The sequence below is a fragment of the Castor canadensis genome, chromosome 6 (assembly GCF_047511655.1).
Source record: "Castor canadensis chromosome 6, mCasCan1.hap1v2, whole genome shotgun sequence".
NCBI lineage: Eukaryota > Metazoa > Chordata > Mammalia > Rodentia > Castoridae > Castor > Castor canadensis.
Genome location: NC_133391.1, coordinates 85,094,792 through 85,112,493, shown reverse-complemented (window position 1 = coordinate 85,112,493; position 17,702 = coordinate 85,094,792). Strand labels below are relative to the sequence as shown.

Sequence of the window (17,702 nt, the reverse complement as noted above, 5' to 3'; positions counted from 1 at the left end):
GTCTGAGTATGTGCATTTAACTACAAAATACAAACCGAACATTAACTTTATCATTTCTGATTCTATTGAAGTTTGTTTGTAGTTCACATCACTTAATTAAGGTGAGATGATTTCAAAGAACAAATTAAAAACTAAAAAGCAATTATTTTCTTCAACTTCATTGTCTCAATATTCTGGGCATAAGCATTGTTGTGGAAATATAATTAAAAACAAAATCTTCCAACCCACAAATCCTCTCCACAAAAGTAGGAGAGAAAGAAAACACTTTTATTGTGAAATAGGCATTAAAATAGAATGTGATGCTATCACAGGCAATTCCCTGAGATTGCAAAGCCAGAAAGCTCACCGTTGTCTGTAGACAAGCAGATACAGCCCTTTCCACGAGTTTTCGAGGTAAACAGTAAGTAGTCCTGAAGTAAGAGAACTTGACACTATTTGTCACATGTAATTTTATCTTTATCAGACAGTTGAGGTGGCCACCTGAGTTAGCTAATTAGCTTTATGCAGAGGAAAAACACAATTCTTATCTCTTTATGATGGGAAGTAGTTTTGTAACTTGGAGCAAGGCACATACTCAAGTTAGACTCTTACTGTCTCACTAAACGGTAAATTTAATGACTGCAGTCATTTAAACCTCCCCTCCCCCACCAGCCGCGGATCACACCCAGGGCCAGCACCTACTAGGCAAGCCCTCTACCACTGAGTTACATCTCTAGCTCCTCCCAGGTTCTTCAGAAAGGCATGCCTGGACCATAAATCTGACAGTCCTAATAAATCCAGTCTTCCATAGGATTTATATACATTTCAAAGAGATGAGAAAATAACTGTTTTCTAAGGCAAATGCTCTAATAAAAGAAGGGAAGGAGAATCTCATCCACCATTTTTCATCGGAGAGAATTAAAACCTATCTTAAATATTTATTTCTCCTTATTGCATGTTTTGGTTTCTTGGACTTTCAAACAGCAAAGTCCAACTTAAATCTGATGTTCACTAAATAACCCTGGTTAGAAAAAATATTCACCCCTCTTCTTTGGCGACCCCATGGTTTCTAAGGAGGAGGGTGGATACAGAGTTGACTCAGATTTGCTCCAGGAAAAGACTGTGGTTCTCCCCATGTACAAGATAAAAAGCGGGCTACAGGAATCCGGGAGGGTCAGACTCTCAGTGACAGACACCTATGACAGTTACAGGTCACCTAGCAACTTTTTCAGTTCACATTGGTCATTTTCCACCTAATTCGTTTGGTGAGGGGTGCTGCAGGAGCAGGCCTCACTGGAAGGGCACATCGGTCCGGGTTCTTCTTGCAGTCTGGGCTAAGGAGGTAAGGGGACGGCTCTCAGGACTTGCACCAGTGTCCACTGCAATTCCAGCACTGAGTGTCTACTAGCCTCGTCTCAGGCACTGGGACACAGGAGCCAGATAGAGATCCATCTCCTACGGGATTCCGGCTACACTGGAGAGCTACTTTAAAGGAGCCAGCAAGTAAAACGTGGGAACGCACAGGAAAAAGTGACTGAGGAAGCACAGCGCAGCGCTCTTTGGGGTAGGGCGGAGGGGTCCGCGGCCCCAAAGCGGCTTCCGTTCCCGTATGGCCCAGGACCCGGCCTCCACCCTCCAAATTCCTTTCCCGCTGCCAGCCCGGGGTGTAGATCCAGGCAGCTCCGGCTTATCACCTCGGACCGGGTCACTTCCCGGCCGCGGCCAGGCGAGCCTCCCAAAGTTTCCTGTGACGCCTCCATCCGCCTCCGGCACCATCACACCGCGGCAGCCTGGGATACTGATAGGGAGGAGCGGGTTACCAAAGCGGGGAGGGACCTGCCCGGGCAGAGGAGCGAGCGCAGAGGGTGGCAGCTGCAGTCTCGTGCCTCCGTTTACCGCGCCCGCGGACCCCCCGCCGCTCGCGCCCACCGGGCCACAGACTCGAGCCCCGCCTCTCCCGGCCGGGGTCGGAGGACCGCGCCCCGCCTCCTGGGAGGTGGTAGTGGAGGGGGGAGGGTAGGTGGGCGCCAGGCGGTAGTGACCGCCTACCGCTCTTGCCCATTGGCTGAGGTATCGAGGATGCCCGGAGACCGGAGCGTAGTGGGATTGGCCGTAGAGATTTGTGACAGCGACTCCTATTGGCTGTGGCAGCCCCCGTGACGCGGGGTGGCGACTGGCTCCCGTGTCTGAGCGGCTCCTGCTTGTCAGGTTCTAGGTAGGTGCGTTTAGCGCCGCCGGCGGTAGGCGCTGTTGCCCGGGGCAACGCCAGGGGAGGGGGGAAGGAAGAGGGAAAGCAAGCCTTGTGCGGGGGCAACCATCCCTGCCCGCAGAGGGGCACCCGGGATTCAGCCCTAGCGGCGGGGGCTACGCGGAGGGCTCTTCCTTCACCCTCAGCCACCCCCTGTCCCCGCCCCTGGCTACGGGGTCACTCGCCAGTCCTCCTGCCCGCGGCAGAACCTTCCTGTTTGGGTGTTGGATCGGGCTACACTCCCGCCCCCGCGAGGCCCGCCCCTCCCACTGCCCCGGACCCGCAGGCTGAGGGGGCGGGTGCGGGCGCGAACGCGCGGTGGCCGGCGCAAGGCTCCGCCCCGTCGCGGGGTTGGGGGCTGCGGGATGTGGGGCGGTGCAGGGGGACCGCGGGCACCGCCCATCACGCCTGCACCCCTTCCCTCCTCGTGCTCCCAGTCCTGGTGCCGCACTCCTGCTGGGGCACCGACCCCTGGGTATTACCCCAAGCCTTTTCTACGTCTGTAGCCTGCAGTGGCTGCAGACCCCTCGACTCCTCCCTCCTCCCCCAGCTCTGCTCCCCGTTTCAGCTTCTGCAGCTTCTGTCCCCTGCCTCTCCGTTCCCCTCCCATCTTGTTCAGAGGTGTCTCCAGGAGTCCCATCAAAGAGATGGTCTCGGGTCAAGCTAGTACTGTCAGAAGCACTTTCTGCTCCGTGGGCCATTTAATGTCGGGCAGGCGTTTGGAGTCATCGCTGGTTATCTTTCCACTTTAGTGCCCCTTAGGATCAACTTTGTGAAACACGCCCATCAGATTGCTGTTGGTAGGATCAGGACACTTTTCGCACAAATTAAGTTTCTGTGAGATGTTCGCTTTGTGTTTTATATAGTGATTTTGCTATGCACTCACTGCATTGCAATCTAAGATAATTTGTTCAGGTTGGGTTGGGGTTGCCAAAAAAAAAAATGAAGATTTACTCTTGAATTCGAAAGCAGCTGCAATATATTCATAGTGTTCAGTCACTTTGACATAAACCACTTTAAAGGTGTGTACTACTACTATTTTCCCTTTCTTCAGATATTTTAAGGTAGACAGTTTTCTCAAATGAAGTCACTGAAAAATCATTGCGGATAGACGAAAACTATTATAGTGACTAAAGACTAGAAAATAACTTTTCATCCCACATGTGGAATGAAAACAGGATTAAAAAAAAACTATTGCAGTTATTGTGCAGTGTTGTAGCTTTGGCATACCTATGTGGGCTTTATGAAGATATTTTTAAGAACTACAAGCTTATCAATTAATGTATAGAAAGATCGAGTGTATCTTTAATAATTCACGAAAGTTTTCCTGCTAGCATGCTTAAGCCAAGGGAGCTCATGCTTTCAAAGCTACTGGGAATGTTTTAAGAGTACATGGGCATACTTGGAAACCTTTTTTCTGTTTTCTTCCATAAAAGAACTTTGTGAAGACCTGTTTCTCTTCTGCATTGATGGTCGGCAGCATTAAATATACACCATCTAAGATTATTTAGTGGCCAGTTGGTGCAGCTTCTGTACTACTTCAAAGGTAGATTTCACAAGTTTGTGAGAAATAATTCAGGCTTTTGGTAGACCAATCACTTTAGTTTGATCTTCAACTGTTAGGTAGCTATAACTCTGAACTGTACACATTTCAAAGTTACTAGTTTTTTTTGTAGTATTTTACTAAGAAAAATTTCAAACCATGCAGAAGAATTGATTTGTACCTATCATTATATAGCAATAACAGATTTTACACAGCTGTTACATAATAAAAACTAAGGAACTGAAATGACCCAAGTTTGAAAAACTGGCATAAGTATATATAGCTCCCACATTTGTAAAGGTGTTTACTTTTTTTTTTAAAATGGAAATAGTACTTATAAAAGCTAGTAATTTAATCTCTTAAAACTATTCAAAGCACTCTCATGAGTGAGAAGTTATCTTTGTAACCGAAGCACAAGTGAGTAAATTGCCTTTGGTAATCAGAACAAAGAAAATCTAATGAACTTGTTATACAATTAAAACTTTTGTTTTAAAATTGGATTCTTGAGTTAATAGATGATAGTATTGTACAATAATGAGCATCTTTTGGAGGGATTATTGTGCAGTGTTTTGGTAATTTAACAGAGTAGATCTATATGTTTTGGATTAAGAATGTAGTTTGTCATGGAAAAAGAAAGTTTATAATGTGGACTATTTTTAAAAAATGTGAGCTACTTTTTAGTAAAGCTACTTCATGGAGACTGAAATAACTAGAGAGTTTTGTCAGTATTTGATAGGATTCAAAACTATCATGAATGTTATCTGGTACTGCCCATAAATGAATACTTTAATACAGAAATTAAGTTTCTAGTGAAGGTATAAAGTGGAAATGTATATAAATTCACATGTGTATATCATATTTGTACTTTTTCCATGCTTAGGAAACTCCTGCACTTTAAGTATTTGAACCTTCCTTTTCAATTTCAGCAAATCTATTTTCATACCTACCTCATTAGTACACCAGTTTCTTAATAATTGAAATTAAAAGGTATGTTTCAAAATTTATAGATCTCTGGATTGCTTTATTTTTTTCTATTTTTCATTTGTGCTTTGCATGTATGGTTATCCTTGCATGTCATTGAGAGATGAGAGAGAATATTCAGGTCGTAGTTTTGGAACTTTGTAGATTCAGGTATTTTGGAAAAGTGAGATGTTTAGATTTTTAAATCAAAACTCTGGTTTTCCCCTGCCTCCCTTCTTTCTTATTCCTTTTTTTCCCTATTTTATTTGATTATACATATTAAGTGCTTTAAAATCAACTGAGAAAACAATAGAGAAGAAAAATCATCAATAATTCTACCATAGTTAATGTTTTGGAAAATAATGGAACCTTCCTTCTTTTCTGTAACACTCCCCCAATCACTGCAGTTTCATGGACTTCATTTCATTGTGTCTGCATTTGCATCTGAATTTGTAGGTGCTCCTGAGCTTGAGGCTCAGTTACCCTAAATTAGCAGGAGGTTCCCAGATCTGAGGGAAAACAGAAAAGGATTGAGGACACATTAGAGTCAGAAGAAAGGAATTATACTCAGTTACTTTTTCTTGTTCCCTAAGTATAAATATTACCTGCTGGGTGGCTGATAAAATATTTTGAGATTCAAAATATCTAGGTAAGTTGAAATTTACTTAGTACCCTTTTCTATGAAAATATTCAGATTTCTCCATTTTTGGGATATTATATCTTCAGCTTTTAGGAATTTAATGTCACGCATGACTTGGAATTTTTTTTAAATTGTTTATTCATTTATTCATATGTGTATACATTGTTTGGTCCATCTCTCTTGAATCTTATGTATCATTATCATATTATGACCAATATTTAGTCTATATCATCACCATTCATTATAAGTTTGATGTTGTCTCTTTCCTTAGTACTAATTAAGAGGCTAAACTTTTAATGTAGTTGTCCTGTGCCAGGTTGAAGAGCATAACAAAAAGAACACTTATTTTGGAGTCACATAACCTGGGTTTCAGTTCAAGTTTCTCTTTTAATCATTTTCCTTGTCTATTAAATAGGGAAAATAAAATTGCTTCATCAGGTAGTTTGTAGAAGAAATGAGACAAGGTAGATAGGTTGCCTGAATTTAGGAAGGGCTCAACTTCCATATTCAGCTCTTAACAGAATTTTCTCTCTCTTGGTATTAATATGATTATTCTACTATCATAAAAGTCTTTAGTTTTAAACAGGAAATTAAATTAATGTACATTAATTTACTTAAATTGAATAACTTTTGCATTTGTATACAAAATAATTATAAATATCTTAGATTATCCGTATCTCATTAGGGATTATCAGAAATTTAGTTAAATGGGTTCTGTCTGATAGCAAAATATGTCCAATTTGTTTGGATTCTTGGTTTATTTTTCTCTTGCCTTAGATTATCATGTTGTAGGATGGTTGCCCTAAATTTTTTTTCATTTAAAACACAGATACTTGCGAAAAGCTAAGTATTACTTTATTAAATTTCTAACTAGTGCTCCTCTCCACTGCACCACACTTACTTAATCTTCTTAAAACTTAAATTTTATTTCTAAATTTAATAATATGCTTAGTTGTATATTAGTTCTATATTTTCTACCTCCTGATATATATGACTTGTTTTTAGGGAGCAAAATTTTATAGATAACCCTGTTTCAGAATGCGTGTTCTATAAGTATAGGGTTCTAATTGTTAAAAGAACACACAGTTTAAATGCACATACCAGTCCGTAGGTACTGGGTTACTTAAGCAAGCACTGAACTGAGTTCAGACTTTGTAGTTGGACTAATAGTTCTTATTGTGTCACCCAGTAATACAGAAAGATTTTGTGATCTAAGTCAATGATTCTCAATATTTTTTTCCCATCCAAGTACAAGAGATTTATATGTGTGATATTCCAATGTGCAGTTTTCTAGTTGCCAGCTATGATTTTATCTTTCTCTCCCTCTCAAGGAAGCATCTCAGCATTTCAGAATGCATGTGTTGAGAGTAACATCACTATAGGTATAAACTTGAATCTACTCAGATGTATTGAAGAAACTGAGTCATTACAAATGTGTACAACTCTTGTTAGTAACAAATGTTTGAGACATACGTTACATTTCTATAGTTGACACCCAAGGTACTTCCACATTTTGCTGAAATAAAAGACTCTCCAGTTTTTCGTTTTTGGTTTTTTGAGATAGGGTCTGGCTGTGTAGGACGGGCTGGCCTGGAATTTGCTATGTAACCCAGGCTGACCTTTAACTCACAATCCTCTTGCTTTGATTTCTTGAGTGCTGAATTACAGGTGTGAACCAGCACATCTGGCCTTTTTAGTTTTTCTGCTTATTTTTATAATGCTATAGAAGAAAGGACTAAGTGCACTAATTTTATGTAATTAATAGTTAAGAATCCTACATTTAAAAGTTAAGGTAACATTTAAAAATACTTGAATAATAAGTCTTTATTATAAATAAAATACTGTTATTATAGAACTATTGAAATTAGTTGTACAGTATAAATTCTTTTACTTGTACAAAGATTATTTCCATAGTGTAGTGGCACTAATAGTTTTGGGAGTGGGGAGGCTCTTAATACTAGAATTTTTATATTCTGGTCATTTATTACATAAAAATACTCTTTACATTGGCTCAGTCAGAAGAGTACCTTTAAGATTACATTGCTCTAAATAATATTGCTTTTTAATTAGTCATCCTACATATAGGTAGAAGTGAAAACTTACAAAAACTATGACCACAGCTGGGTGCCTGTGGCTCAAGCTTGCAACCCTAGCTACCCAGGAGGCAGAGATCAGGAAGATCATGGTTCAAATCCAGCCTGGGCAAATAGTTCGCTAGAACCTATCTCGAAAAAACCCATCACACACACACACAAAAAACCAAACAAACCCAAAAAACAAAACTATGACCAGTAGACCCTTGATATTTGAAGAAGTATTGTTTCCTGAAAACTTAGTGAATCTAGGATCTAACTTCCTCTATAAAATGTAGTTAAATTTAACTGAAAAATTTAAGTGACCACCTTCATACTCTTAATTCCATAAATAGGACTTGAGTCATTAAAGATATTGAATAATGTTTTTGCTTCTAAAATGAGGGCTAGTAGGCCAGGTGTGGTGGCTCATGCCTGAAATCCTAGCTATTTGGGAGGTGGAAATCAACAGGATCACAGTTTGAAGTGAGTCCTGGCAAAAAGTTTATGAGACCTCATCCCAATGGCTGTGGTGAAATACTTGAATAATAACAGTCTTTATTATAAATAAAATGATACTAGTTATGGAAATATTGAAATTAGTTGTATAAATTATTTTACTTGTATAAAGATTATTTCCATTGTGTAGTGACACTAATAGTCACCACAGTTGCGGTGGTGTGTGCCTATTATCCCCAGCTACACAGGAAAGCACAAATGGGAGAGTCTCTGGGCAAGACCCTGTGAAAAAGTAATCAATACAAAAAGAGCTAGCAGAGTAGATTAAGTGGTAGAGGACCTTCCTAGCAAGCATAAGGCCCTGAGTCAAGGCCCAGTACTGCCAGTAAATAAATAAATAAATTAACAAACAAATAAAATAAAATAAAATGAAGGCTGGGGGACTTTGTGATATGTCATTAATATCTAGGCAAAGGTTCTTATTCTTGACTTTATGTTCTGGGGTTTGCAAAACAAAAGAGCATTTCTGGCCTACTTACAAAGCCTCCTGCTTGTCACAAAGTTGTGAAGCTTAGTCCTTGGTCACTGTATAATGCTTGATGTTTGCTGTTGTTTCTTGAATATGTTTCTCCTTGGAGTTGATCACTTCCATCATCTGTTTTTCTGCTTTCAGATGTCCAGCTTGGGAGGACTTCCTAAACTTCTGTGAGTTGGCTGGGCTCTCTTTTATTTCACATAATAGTACAAAGAAAAGTGCATTTTGTTAGCAAATGGGTCAGTAACTACTCTGGCAGTTATATTACCTCTTGCCTCATGAAAATTTCATACAATGTCCTTTTCTTGAACTATATTTCCTTCATAATCACATGCTTTCTATATCATCTAATTCAAGTTAACCATTTTAAGTTTTACTAAGAGTTTGCAAAGTTTGCTTTGCTAGAAGCAAAAGAATTACATTTTTCAAGTATCACTTTTTGTGTTTGTTTCACTATAGAGTCTGGTGAGTGGTGGATCTACATTGCATATCCATTCTGAATTTATATATTTTGGTTAAATACCATCACCTTGTCATGCCTCTTTCTATGCATCAAATGAATGGGCAGTAGTAGAGTTAGTAAACAGTGTAGTTGTCTCAGATAATTATTAATGACAGCTTGACAGGTTACCAGATAATTTTTTTATAGGCAGTTGTGGTAGATGAAACATAAGGATCTTTTTGAAGATTTATATACTGTTTATATCAATTTAAAAACATTTACAAGGTCGGAGGCTGATTTTGATTTTCTCCTTTTGTACACATTTACACACTTGATACATGTGTGTGTGTGTATGTGTGTATTGGTTTGGTTTGTTACTAGGTTTTTTTCTCCTTCAACATTTTAACCTCCAAGGTATAAACAGTTTGCCCACAAACGTTTTCAGGTATGTTTACAGATATATTTTGGGGGAACACTAATCTTTCTTTACTGCCTGATAAAAGTGGTAGTCACTTTTTTCTACATTTCTTTTAATTTTTATGACAGTGTTATAAATTCAAAGGTCTGTTGTTTTTGTGATCTGAAACCAATCTTAAGTAGTATCATTTATCCTAAAACTTATAAAGTGATAATGGGATTTGGAACCTTATAAATGGCAAAGGTCTGACTCTAGTAAACTCTAAGCAGTCCTCGATTTAACAGCAGTTTTAAGTATTTGTCAAGTAATTAAATACTATTTCTTTGTAAAAAATTTTCCTGATGAAGCCAGTAGCTAGAAGTAAAGAGAAAGTAAAGAGGCCCAAGAAAGCTGCTAAAAGGAAGAGAAAGCAAAGACCTGAGAAAAGTGATGGATCTTAGCCAGAAAATAGACATGTTTAAAATAAGATTCAAAATGGAATATTGAATTCAGGGTCTTTGATCTGGATGTGAATCAATTCATCACACCTTCTAGGGAAACAAAAGTTAATTTTTGAAATATTTTTACTGTCAGAAATTCTCAAGGTCTCTAGACAGATTGAAAATGTTAGAGATCTTACATTTATAAATCCTATCTACTTTCCCTTCCTTCCCACCCTCAGCAATAATATTTGAAAGAGGTTTGTTAATAGCTGTTACTCCCTAGAAATTAGTGCAGTTCTTTCAGATATCTTTAAATGTCAATATAAAAACAGTATCCTAACTTGGATAATATGTGTGCCCCTTTCTGAAGATACTACAATTAATTACAACAGAATATTAGCTAGACCTTGGTAATGGCCTCTTTCTAAGATTCTGACTTCCTACTTGTATTTTGGAGCCTGTTTTATCCTGTGAATGGAACAGACATTCTAAGTTGCAAGTAGTTTAACTTAGAGATAATTGCTATTATTTACAGTAATGTTACGGCTTTCAAAAGAGGTTGAAGATGGGAAAGAAATAGATATGTCCTTCAATGTAGCTTGCAATAAAAATAATGTGGAAATATTCTATGTCAGACAAGAGACAAGCTGTTAGAGGAATGGAACAGAAAGCAGGAAGACACGTGACTCTTTCATTTTTGGTCATTCTATAAATGTTAATAGAATACTCACTCCATATAAGAACTTAACTTGTGGCTGCAGATAATTATAAAACATAGAGACATTGCAGACTGTTTTTCTGAGGAGGGAGTATGGTATAGTGAAAAGAGCATGGATTTTATAGCCAGACTTGTGTAGGTTGAAACTGTGGTACTAATAATTAGTTGTATGAATTAAGACAAAAACTTAACTCTTTTTTTATTCTTTTAAAAATGGGTTTCATTATGACATTTCATACATTTATGTAATGTATTTTTATCATATTCATCCCTCCCTGTTACCTCTCATTCCCCCAGCACTATCCTGCTGTTCCTGTGCTTTTCTCAAATTCCCCTTCTACTTTCATGTCATTTTTTCTACATCTGTTCACACTTGAACTCATATTTAGGGGCAGTTTTTGCAGAATCTTATCGACTTCTCTAGATTCTGCATATGCAAAAACATGAGATATTTGTCTTTCTGAATCCATCTTATCTCACTGAACATGATCTCTAGTTCTATCCATTTGTCTGCAGACATAATTTTATTCTGCTTTATGGCTGAATGAAACACCAATATATCACATTTTCACCTGTTGATGGGCACCTAGGCTGATTCCATGACTTGACTATTGTGAATAATACTGCTGCAATGAACATGGATGTGCAGGTGTCTCTCTTGTATGCTGACTTAGATTTCTTCAGGCCAGGAAGTGATATAGCAGGATCATATGGTAGTTTGATTTTTAGTTTTTTGAGGAAACTCCATACGCCACCAACAGTGTATAAAGGGTACTTTTCTCCCTACATCCTTGCCTGCATTTGTTGTCCTTATATGGATTTCTCTGGTTCTGCCACCTGCAAAGATCTTTGTTCTTTTTCCTCCCAGTCACAGCCAAGATGAATATCGTGAGGCATTTCTTTACTAGGGACTGCACTGCCTTAGCAGCTGGTTTTCTGTTGGTGAGGGACTGGGGTCCAGGAATCATATTAGGGGTTAAGCAGTAACAAGCCTTTGTTTATTGGGAGTTTCTTAGGTAATTCAATTCTTTGATAAATGTATTTAAAAAATTATTTGCATTTGACCAACTTCTTTCAAATAGTCAATGCTTAAATCCTGATCCTTGAATCAAGCCATTTCTTGGTATGTTTCTTTTTTTTGTGTTTTTTTTTTTTAATTTTATTATTCATATGTGCATACAAGGCTTGGGTCATTTCTCCCCCCTGCCCCCACCCCCTCCCTTACCACCCACTCCGCCCCCTCCCTCACCCCCTCAATACCCAGCAGAAACTATTTTGCCCTTATTTCTAATTTTGTTGTAGAGAGCGTATAAGCAATAATAGGAAGGAACAAGGGGTTTTGCTGGTTGAGATAAGGATAGCTATACAGGGCATTGACTCACATTGATTTCCTGTGCATGTGTGTTACCTTCTAGGTTAATTCTTTTTGATCTAACCTTTTCTCTAGTTCCTGGTCCCCTTTTCCTATTGGCCTCAGTTGCTTTTAAGGTATCTGCTTTAGTTTCTCTGCGTTAAGGACAACAAATGCTAGCTAGTTTTTTAAGTGTCTTACCTATCCTCACCCCTCCCTTGTGTGCTCTCGCTTTTATCATGTGCTCAAAGTCCAATCCCATTGTTGTGTTTGCCCTTGATCTAATGTCCACATATGAGGGAGAACATACGATTTTTGGTCTTTTGGGCCAGGCTAACCTCACTCAGAATGATGTTCTCCAATTCCATCCCTTTATCTTGGCATGTTTCTAAACACCTTTTTTTCCTTCTCTTCCTTTCCCTCTCCTTCCCTCCTCTCCCTTCCCCTCCCCTCCCCTCCCTTCCCTTCTCCTTCTCGCCCCAACAAAATAGCCCTGTGTCATAGACTTAGGGTTTATTATAGTAAAAGCAGGAGTGAGAGAACTATCTCATTGCTGAGTCCCCTTGTCTCATTACTGCAATAGGTTGATGTGATAAAACCCAGAAATTTATATACATATGCAGCGTCTTAGGAGAGGAGCCTTGAAATTAGGAGGCTCCAGGCTTGCATAGGCTGCTGGCATATCTGCTATCTTCCCTTGCAGAAAGAGAGAGATTACTCATTAAGCAAACCTCTAAGTAAGAGGAGGATGGTCTCTTTAGGTTTATTATCCCAAAATGTAAAGTATATAGCTCCGTGGAGGGAAAGGAGAGGCTTTATTTCTCCTAAGTTCTTTGGAGTCTTTATCTTTAGGGAGACACCTTCTCTAGCTTCCAAGTTTATCTTTTATGCAAATATCCTCATAGTACCTTTTGTTCAGAAGGGACTTACTGGGCAGGAAACATGGGAAATTCAAGGAGAATTGTTTCTCAGCAGTAATTCTGAATTCCAGCAGCTACATCTGTTCACACTTAAATTCATATTTAGGGACAATTTCTTTTTTTTTTCAGAATTTTACCCATTTCTCTTTCCATCTCTTGGCTCTTTCACTGGGTTAGCTCACTGTTAAATAGATACTTTCATTTCTTCAACTGGAAAGAGAACTTTCCTTCTTAATTAGTTCCTGCCAGAATGTTGGGTGTGTCTATGAAGGGGTGTGGTAGATGTAGTTCTTTGGTAGAATGTGTGAGATCCTAGGCTTAAGGAGGAATGTGAGGGGAGTTGGGATTTGGTCTTTGTCTGGTTTGGGCCACGTACCCATTCCTAAATTGCTGATTAGGGTAAGGAATATGCTGATTTTCCAGACCTGGGCCATGTGTGTACTGCAGAAACTTTAGTTAGAGTGATTAGTTCCACACAAACCAGTGGATTGAGAATAAGAAAAAGGTAGTTTAACAGAAGAAAATTGAGATAAGTGCTTCAGGGTAAAAAAACAAAACAAAACAAAACCATAGGTCTATTATTTATATGCACATGTAACTTACACTAATTTTTAAAAAATTAGATTACTATTGTGTAGACATCCCTGTCTTTTTATTTTTTTAACCTATTATGTTGCCATGAACAAGAAAATTTTTTTTAAATAGAATTTTAAGTCAATGTAAAATTATATTTAAATCATTGCTTATTTTTAGATATTTGGTTAATCAGAATTGAATTTTGAAGAAGTAAAGGGATATTTATTGGAGAAGTAGAGGGAGTAGATTTAGGAAAGAGAATTAGTGCCAGTGAGACAGTTCTCACTTTCAAAGTCATGCATCTATATTTTGGCACTTGCATGATCCTGAGAGTGTATCTCCTTACATTTTGTATCTCAGACGCTTCTCTTTTTTCATCCTATTCCCATTTGTGAAGAGAAGCATATTCAGGAAACAGGAATTATATTTGGCTTTGAGCCTCTGTTAGAGATGAGAGCCTGTGTCATTGGGGAAGTTGGTAGGGGAAGATTAAGGTGCACTAGGAAGTGATCATTATACACTTTCAGTTTTGTATAGAAATCTTTGCTGAGTTTTGATAAGTATGTGAATACCTTGGATGTAACCCAAGGAATAAAATTTTTTATTCATAGGTTTGCAGTAGTTTTAACAAAGATAAGTTCCACTTAGAGATGTTATGAATGAAGGTGTTACTTGTTTTTAAACCAAGCCATTTCAATATTAAGGATATGCTTTTTTTCATTGAAAATTAAGTATTAGAAGTGTAAACTGAGTTGGACATTGAGACAAAACACATAGTTTGCTTTGACCAGCTATCTTGATCATGGAATCCCAGTTGAATAAGTCTTTTGTACTTAGTCCTTGAAAGTGGCCATTTCCCTAACACAATATGGAATTCTCAATTATCTTTATTGATAAAAATCTAAAAAAAATTAAACATTTAAAATTAAACGTATGACCTAGTAATTTTGGGGTCTGTCTTTGGAATGGAATTAGATACTTACATAATATACAGATTTAGGTACACTCTCAACTACATCTTGTTCCTTAGAACTCTCATGAGTGAAGACATTTCCAATAATAGACCTTGCAGGTTTAATTGAAGATATTGTATTGAAAGCAGTACAAAAGAGAAGTCTTGCTTAAAATTTTCATATTTAAATATAATTTTGTTATAAATTTTATCTTTTACTGTAACAACTCTTGCTAAAGCCTTACTTTATACTGATGCATACAAACCATAGAACGCCATAATTCACCTTATAATTTCACCCACTCAGTCACCTTTATTTGGTGGGTACTATGTTCCAGGTATTGTGGGGGATACTTAACTATATTAACATAAATTGGTGGAAGAAGGATGCACTAACATTTAATTTGATTAACATTTAATCAACCTAGTATCAGAACCTTGTGAAATTTAGAAAAGAGAATGATGAGGGGGGCAAATTCCATGATGATATATTGTAAAAACTTTTGTAAATGTCACAGTGTACCCCTAATACATCAATAATATGAAAATAAAATTCTGGAATGAAGTAAAATGTTTTTCTAGCAGCAAAGAAGGAACTCTTTGGAAGTGGATAAAATATTAGAAAAGTGGAAGTCTTGGACAATATGACTGAAAAGAAGAAGAGAAGTGATCTTATTTGTGAAATATCATCATGTAAAAGTCAAGGAAGTAGGGAAAATGACAGGGAACAGAATACCCAACCATAAAAGAACAGTTTGGAAGGAGGGGAAAGCTGATTATACACCAGGAAGTGGGGCTTAGAGACAGAAGGGCATGAGGCAAAAGATGAGAAACTATCAGGTTTGTTAACTACAGATAGTTGGCCTTCTGTATCCATGGGTTCAACCAGTCACACCTCAAAAATGTTCTTTAGAAAATTGCATTTATACTGAATATGCACATATTTTTCTTGTCCTTATTCCCTAAGCAATACACTGTAACAATGGCTATATAGCTTTTATATTGCATTAGGTATTATGAAGAATCGAGAGATGATTTAAAGTATACAGGATGACACCTTTTAGAAGATTCCCCAGTTTCAAGGACTGAGGGGGAAAACAGTCAATTCAGGGACCATATTTTGGAATACTAAAGATGTGGAACAGAAAGTATGTGTTTTCTGAGAGAATCTTTGAAAAATTTTCGTGCATAATTTCTTCTTAGACTGAAACAGTATTTTGATGAGTTAGTCCTTTGTTTCTTCTGATGTTCTTAAAACTTGAAGTTAATTTTATGCTGTGAAAATGGAGAAAAACAAGAATTATCTCTTCACAGCTGTGGGAAAAGGGTGGAGAGAAGGTAAATTACATTATACATTGGGACTATTGTGGAAAGAAAGAAGAGAAAGTAGGTTGTGGGTGGACAGGTCAGTGTAGTATTTTTAATTTGGTGAATGTGATAAATTGTCACAGTGAATTTCCAGTAATAGAGTGCTCTACTTCGTACACATTTTTACCTCTTTTCTCTGTAGTGAATAGTTCTGACTCCTTGAATTTCTTCTTGCAGCTCAGTTCTTTTGGCTAGACTTAAGATCATTCCTGTGAGACTTCAATGCACGTTTTTCTCAAGTGTCTTCCTCATCCCTAATGTGTAATACCTCAACATGGACCTGCTACTGTAGCTAAGACATGACCAGCAATGAATAGTAGTAAGGTAGGATCATTTTACTGTTCTTAGTAAATTGCTAAGACCTTTTTTTTGTCTCTGAAACTGGGCAACAGTTTTGACTTGTCTTGATTTTGTAGGGTTCATTTATGTTAGATTGTCTTCCTACTTAGGCTGGCTACTCTCATTTTATATTTGTGGTAATTATTTTTTGCTTATCATTTATTGTAATGAATTTTGTTTATCTCATTTGTGATATAATTATTATATTTAACTAATAATTACAGAATCTGATGTATATTACTTCTTCAACTTGTGTCCTATTGGTCCTGTATTTTCAACTACCTGGCAGTAAACTCAACATATCATACTTTTCTTCTTGAACACTTGTTTTTCCATCTCATCTCTGTATTTCTTTGTTTCCAGACAGACTCTAGAGTCATATGAAATTGAACTCATAATTAATAAAAAGTCATATAAAATTCATTGTGAGGGGAAGAACCAAAGCAGAATTATCTAGGACATATTAAAAATTTGCCACATGCTTTATTTCAGCACTAATGCTACTTCTAGCATTTTAATTATTTAATTTATAATAATTATAAATAATTAAATAACTATTTAACTAGTTGTTTTGGTAAAATAACTAATCCATCGGAGTTTTCTAAAAAGTTTCTGTATATTATACCAACTTTCATTTGTTGTTCAAAAGCCAAAAATCTTGGTCATCCTTACGTGTATCTCTCTCCTTCTATACCAAATAACCCAAACGTCCATTGAATTCTGACTTAAAACCAAAATTCATTTCAAAATCACTCATTTCTCCTTCATTGCTAGCTCCTGCTTTGGGTCACCACTATTGTATTTCAGCTCAGAAAAGCCCGCTTTCACTTTTGTTCTCATCAGTCCATTCCTCACACAGTAGCTAAGATGTTATCATTTAGAGTAAACCATAAACTTGTCAAATCTTTCAAAGCCCTTTATGATTTTTAATTTATTGTGAGTTTAATTTCACATGAGAGTCTTTCTGGAAGTGAAAGTAACTGGTCTGTACTTTTACACTGAGTGTTAAGCCTCCTTTCCTTTACTCGCTTATAAAAAGAGATAATTCTTTTAACCACAGTCTGAAATCTCACCAGACTATTGCTCAGTGTTCTGGTAGGTAATTTTTATTTTTATTTTTAGTTTAGAGATTTTCTAGCATCCTGTCATTGAATGTATTATTATATTAAGCTCATCTAAAGGTATCTAGCTTGTCTAAAGTCCTTGGAGGCTCATTTACTTTTTTTTTGTTTGTTCGTTTTTGTGACTTCATTGGAGCATATTAATTTTTAGCCTGTTAGGATTGGTATTTTAGGTGCAAACTGAAATCAAGTAGATATTAAATCTTTCTAACTCCGTTTTAATTGTTTCTTACAAATTAATAAATAGCGTTTTGTTTCCTTTCTAAGGAATTTTTAGAATGTTTTCTCAAAAGAGAGTTAATATTTATTGTTTGTGCATTGTGTAAGAGACAGTTGGCTAGCTGTTTCAAATCCTTCTTTTGAGTTTTAAAGCTGAGAGGTTGTAGTACAACAGTGGGATTTAATAGGTGGAAAGCATGTGGAGCTCATCTACTTCATTTCTTTTATCTGGGACCTAGAGAAGTTCTGTGGCCTGCCCACACAAAGCTGTCTCATGATTTTGGAGACCAATCTGCCTTTACCCGACAGGCTTTAGTCACAGTGGGCTCCTCTCATGCTTTCTCTCCTCCCACCCCTTCAAAATTTCGTGTTGACACTGTTTAGTGCTACAGAAAAATTGAAGATTTAGAGCAATGAACA

General features: G+C 37.5%; 1 protein-coding gene across 14 annotated transcripts in view; it reads left to right on the top strand.

Annotated features, from left to right (window-relative positions):
- The window catches only part of Fer (FER tyrosine kinase), a 486,842-nt gene that overhangs the window by 38,485 nt on the left and 430,655 nt on the right, over positions 1-17,702 (top strand). For 2 of the 14 annotated variants that reach the window (XM_074076984.1, XM_074076985.1), the window contains one exon: positions 15,781-15,927. The exons of 1 other annotated variant lie outside the window; for it this stretch is intronic. The gene's annotated coding sequence lies outside the window, so the exon portion shown is untranslated. Of the gene's footprint in view, positions 1-1,870; positions 2,195-8,574; positions 8,607-15,780; positions 15,928-17,702 lie in introns of those variants that run through there. 11 more of the 14 variants (XM_074076982.1, XM_074076983.1, XM_074076990.1 and 8 more) reach the window with 11 other exon arrangements.